Source organism: Protopterus annectens, chromosome 2.part0 (genome assembly GCF_019279795.1).
Source record: "Protopterus annectens isolate FY-2018-M chromosome 2.part0, PAN1.0, whole genome shotgun sequence".
Lineage (NCBI taxonomy): Eukaryota > Metazoa > Chordata > Ceratodontiformes > Protopteridae > Protopterus > Protopterus annectens.
The window spans coordinates 153708672-153715416 of NC_056728.1; positions in this window are offsets into that span (position 1 = coordinate 153708672).

Genomic DNA, 6745 nt, shown 5'->3' on the forward strand with positions numbered 1-6745 from the left:
CTTGGTAGTGGCAAGTAGTTTGCGGATGTATCTAACAGTGTTGGAAACAGAGAAGGTGATTAAGGCAGTTTTAAGCAGGTTTGTGCGATGCCTAGCTCTGCGCTAATTTTGAAAAAAGGGGTGATAGGAAAGTGGTGAAATACAGCAAACAGGGGGAAAAAAATACTGAAAGGCAGGTAGGGATCTGCAGGATGGGTGTAGGAAAGGACCATAGCTCTCCATTTCTTCTACAGCAACAGCTGTGGAGGTTGTAGACAATTTGTAATTTGGAGCCTCTAAGGGCAACATAAATGTGCTGATTGTTTCATGTAATGATTAAAGTGTGTCCAGTGGATGCAGGTGTGAAATGGAGAGCTATATATGGGGCAATATTTTTTTGTGGGACAGATGACCATTTTTTTTAAGGAGAGAGTGGAGTGTTGGGCAAGGGTTATAGGTATATGTGGGGAGGTAAGTTGGGTAGGAGAGGTAGCATTGGCAAATAGTCAAGACAGCATGCAGGGGCAATGTGCGACACATGAGGGGGGTAAACACCTTGGACAGGGAGGATGTTGTAGAATAATAGAGCCATGTGCCCCCAGATGGCAGTAGTAAGACTGAGCTCCCTACCCATAGGCAGTCAACACTGCTCCTTCACTGCCCCAAAGGTGGCTGTGCTGGAGGTGGGGCACCGGGGCCACCTTGCCCCTCTAAGTTGGCCATTCTGCCCTCAATTTGGCAAAGGCTATTGTAGCCACAGTGCATGATCCTGAGCACCATCGCTGGTTGCTGTTGCTGGGTGACTACCTCTCCATCACTCCCACTCCCAGGGGGTGGGCCCCATCCCCTGAGGTGGCTCCACCTATAGGTGGTGCAGGGCCAACAGAGGGGGGGAACACCAGGTTAGGTCCCAGATGTGCTAGGACCCGATGCTACAGCTGGCTGAAGTAGGGTAGGCAGATCACCAGGAACCAGCCTACCCAGTCAATCTATGGTATTGAGGTATTTCAAAGTGTATAGGTTAGTAATGAACAGAACATTTCTTTAGTTATAACAGCATGCCAGAAAGTTGCAAATAACCCAGTAACATCACATTGCATAGCATATGGAATACAAAAATAAGTGAGGTAACAGTCAGTATAGTAACAGCATGCCAGTAACAGTTACGGCATTAGGCCAACAGCATAGGTAATTCAACAAGATATGTTAGTATGCAACCATTGCAATGCATAACAGTAATAAAACACAAGGCCCAACATAACGTTTTGGAACAACAGATGTTAATAGTAAACCATAACGATGTATAACAATAATAAAGAATGATGCAGATAAGGGGTGGGGGGAGAGAGAACTACAGGCCATTAATAATGGTATAGGCTATAGTTGCAACAGTATTCTCATATACTCTACAGAGCTTCTCTTACTTTATGTATACAAGTGCCCTATAGCTTCTGTTGCATGTACATACCTCTCAAGCTATCCATATGGGACAGTATGGGCCAAGCTGTAACACCTACAGGTACACAACTACAGAGAACTATTACATGCCAGGGGGACATATATGATTACCAAGGTGTACTGTGAACTGATGGAGTGTGACTGTGCTATTCACATAACTCATGTCCATGATAGATCTGTGACTGAGGGATTAGGCAACAGTGATCACAGTCAATGACAGCACGACACTTGAGAGACATGTATTGTGCACAGTACAGAGAGCTTACGACTATCATGCCATCTTTGGCAGGCATGGAATTAGACTATCAGCAGACATTCACAGACATACCAGGCATACAACCATACCAAGAGTACACCTTTTATTTATTGTATTAACTTTTATTAGTATTGTACTTGTTGCCTTTATTTTCTGACATCTTATCACATTGCTGAGCAATACTGTTAACACTCTAGTACATCTGAACACACAACTTATTAACCCATTGTAACTGCTACTACAGCCATTTATTTACCTGTAATTCCTGTGGGGAGAACATCTGTTAACAATTCATAACTGATTCAATAATATTTAGAAGTACTTGTCACTGGATTCGAAACCCAGTCTGTGTATGACAAAATGTACATCATACCTATCATTTATCAAACTGAGCTACTAAGCCACAGCTGCATATTAATTGACTGATATGTGCATAGAGCTCAAATTGTAACAAAATATGACCTGGTAATAGAGGTAGAGTGTTATACACGACTGCAGTGACACTTGAACACACATGCATGAGATTCATGCATGACAGAGGCTGTAGGTGAACTGTGGATTAATACATGGAATGCAGGTGTAGACAATAAACCCGTAGAGGGTGGGAATATCAGTGATGTGTACAAACCATATCGGATTGCTGGGTTGGCTACCTGACCCATATACAGTTGCAGATGGTATATTTGCAGTCTACAGCTGTTACAGTTTCATACTTGCCTGCAGCAGCGTACCTAAGAGCAGGAATACATGTAGCTGAAATGCAGTGGTTAGCACAAGACAATCCTGACATGCACAATATACACTGACCCTATTATGTCTTTATATTTTAGTGCAGAACAAATATCATAATGCATTGCATCTTGTAGTACAGCTCTACATCTACAGTTTTGCAGAACACTATTTATAGCTAACCTTCAGTCACTTACTGGTATTGTTTGCGTTTGTACATCACAGCAGATGAAATACTCTATTTCATGAGCAACAGCCCAAAATACACACATATTGCACAACATAGCTTTATTAGGGGTGACTTCATGCAGTGATTGCTATATATATTTCCAGTCTTTATTCAAGAACAGTTCATATAATGCAGGTGTTGCAATACAGCTGTAATTCCACAATATTTCCAGTCTTTATTCAAGAACAGTTCATATAATGCAGGTGTTGCAATACAGCTGTAATTCCACACTTAATGCAGTTGAAAAATGTATTTCCTTAACAGTATTAATGCAGTAGAAACTTTGTTCCCTAAACATTATTAATGCAGTAGACACCTTTATTTCCTTCACATTATTAATGCAGTTGAAACTTTATTCCCTTAACGTTACTAATGTAGTAGAAGCCTTATTTCCTTAACATTATTAATGCACTAGAAACTTTTCATTTCCCTAACATTATCAGATTTCATTCTTTTATCTTTATTGAACTGTACCTGGCATTACTAAGTTATTTCACTCGAGGTCTATGCCACATTCATTGCAGTACAATCAAAACTGAATATACTTAGTGGCAGTTACTAATTTACTCCTTCTTGTTTATATGACTAAAGATTGCAAGTTGCATCTGTACACAACACACACACAATGCAACCTGGCCAGGCACCTTGCATGGGCCTCTAGATTGTGAGCTCTCGCCTCATCAGCTGTGAGGAGAGAAACACACCATTATGCATACCTGTCTGTTGCACATTCAGATTAGATATTGGTATAACAATGCAAACAGTACTTACAAACTCATGGGGCATTCCCATCCTGAGCATCTTGGACCCAGGTAGCCAAGAGATCTTCCTTCTGATGCTTTAGGTCATCATACTGATGATGCACCTGCTCACCTGTGTGGGGGATACCAGATGCACTGGTGAGATCATGTGCCAGCTGGTCCCAGGCCTCTATCTTGTACATCCAATCTATGGAACTAGCCCTGCAGCAGCTGGATGTCATGGTATTTTACAAGGAATCCAGCCATGACCCTTGACTCCAGAATGCCCCAAAGCTGCGAATGCCCCAATAAGATCAAACTCCAACAGATTATGGCTGTATTCCTGCCTGTTGCACTTAAATAAGGCTGTTTTCCCACCCTTTACCACCATTGGGCCATTTTTAAAAATGCGGTGCTCCACTTAGCACCTCGCAAACCCGCTGAGCTCAGCTGATCAGTGCTTAAACTGTAAATGCTGAACAATGCTTAGAGGTGTGCAAATCAGCTTAGTTGGGCTGAGCAGTGCTAAAACAGGCATTGCTTAGGAGTGCTTTGCACCATTTAGCAATGCACAAACCAGCCAAGCACTACTAAAACATTCCTGATTTAAGCAGTGTTTAGTAAGGCTTAGCTGTGCTTAGCGGCGCTTAACTGGGTGCAGCAAACTGGGAATTAAATATAATTCTCATATTGTGTATTGGCAACATAAAGTATATTTGCAACAAAAATGCTTAATAATTTGTATGTGTCTTCATCCAAAAGTCAATCAGGGAATTAATAGTGCTTCTCATATATGCACATTTGCAAAATATATTTAATAACCCGTCTGTGTAATTAAACAAAATATATAAGTGGAATTTGGAATTATTCTTATCTATATATATATATATATATATATATATATATATATATATATATATATATATATATATATATATATTATATATATTATATATATATATATATATATATATATATATTATATATATATATTTTTTTTTTTTTGCAAAATAACATACCTCTGTATTTGAACTCTGCACCTACAGCTGTCACTCTAACCATTCGGCTACATGGACTTTTGGATTGCTGTTAAATTTTCATATATAATGCTCCACTACATTTAAGCACTGCTGAGCACAGTGGCACACTGAACAAACACTCTCAGCTATGCTTAAACTTGACCTTTCCATTTATAATTAAATATATCCGGTTTCAATTTTTTGATGGCTAGCATGTGTCCAATGCTGCACACAGTGTCACGCAAATACAAAAAAAAAAATAATAAAAAAAAAGAAAACCTCATGAAATGATTTAATTTCACTGTTTTCAGTTGCCTACAGTGATATCAGGTGCTTTGACAGTGCAGGGGGTGTGTTACTCATCTCCGGACACAGTAACACACTCCCTTCTCTGATTCCATAACCATGTTACATGGCTCTCCCTCAGTAACGCTCCTTCATTATTATGCAAGGTGCATTGCCGAGGGGGTTCTGCATACACAACCACGGTACCTTCCATGTAGGCCTTGCACTATGCCTACATGGATTTTATTAAATCCTCAGGTAAGTGTCTTCCTGCTTTTAAAGCCATAAAATCCTTGGAGAGAAGTGTGTTCACAGGACGTCCAGATTATTGCTTCATATTTTTGGTCCGTTCCTCATAAAATCTAGGGTTTTTGGACAAACCACTGATGAGTAAATAAGGACATACATTTGAGTTTCAGTGTGTGTATCCTTCAGGAAATGGATGCTACTACATCCTGTTATTCTAGCAAGTGAGTTTGTTTGAGACGTTGGGGACATGTTACCGGCAGCAGACTGAAACAAATCTTTTATTTCTGCCACTGTCACTTGCTGGTCAGTACAGGCAGATTTTACTGCCAGCCACTAGACCCATCTTTAACAACATAAGCAGGGAGGGGGTGCTTAACATTTGTTAAGGTCGGGTTGCACACCACTCTGACAATTAATTTGTTTATCTTTTTCCAAATATTGGAATGTCATCTGCATGCTCCATGCACTACATTAAAATTAAGATGAAAAATGGTTAATACCACAACGTACTACATAGACAGGAAGACATGAAAGAGGTTAATTCAGGTGTTAGCTGTCTAAGTGGAGGGAATTCACAGTTTTATCCCCTGATGCTTACTAGTATAAGCAGATGAGATAAGAGAGACAATTTATGTTAATGGCAGTCAGCTCAAGAGCAACAGGGATTGGCTGGGCAGGCACTTAGTAATCTGAATCTGTGGAATACAGTGGGGTGAGAGGTAAATCATTTAAATATCTTAACAGGAGTGACTTCACAAATAATACTTTTGTGCTTAATGGTAACAGCAATGAAAGAGGAGGCAATTTTTTGGCCAGATTAGCATAAGGGGCAAAAAACAACAGAGGCACTGACTTTACAAAGTGGGTAGGGTGTGGACATTTTTCAGCTGCAGTTAGTTAAAGAACAAAATAAAGCAATTGCAGTTCCAACAACAGAAAGATTAGAACAATAAAAGTGCAATATTGCTTTTTCTCTTTCTGGTGTAGATATACTCACAAAAGGCATCACTGTAGGTTTAGATGATGTTTACAGAAATGCTTTGAGGTGCATCTTGGGAAATGCCCAGAAAGGGCACAGAGAAACAGTATGTGGTGCTATACACAGCAATAAAAAAGAGAACTAACATGCAATTGCAGTAAAAATGCCAAAAAAATGAACTCCTGCAACAGAAACACTAGCCCTAAACAAGTGCAAAGTAGTTGTTTACTTTTTTGGTGTAAAGATACTTAGAAAAGTAATCACTTTAGCTTTAAAATGTATCCACAGTAGTACTCTGAGAGGTAACTTCAGAATTAGCCACTGCATTAGCAATGGACGCAAACACTAGGCCTTGTTATAAATAGCAATTAAATAGAAAGTATAAGAAACAACAGAACCAACAAGCAAATAGCTCTGCAACAAGTAAGAGGTGGTCAGACATTTTGAAAATGGTAGCAAACAACCTTTTTTTGTTCTGGTGACATAGACAGATAAAGCCTTGGCTATAGCTCAATCAACCCAGGCATTGCCACATCACCACATGGGAAGGGAGAGTGGTGGCTAAGGCATAACTGGAAAAAATCTTGGCAGAACGGTGATAGGCAAGACCAACAGGATGCCCTTAAGGTCCACAACCACTGGAGAAACATCTATCAGAATAGGAGTAGATGATAGGCCTGGTGTGGATGTGAGGCACTAAGTAGAAAGGACACAGAATGATGCAAGGACCCCCTCCCCAAACAAAAGGGCAAATAAAACCTCTTTCACAAGGCTAACCACTACAATTTTAGCTGGCTAAACAAACTGTTCAGTTATGAAAGA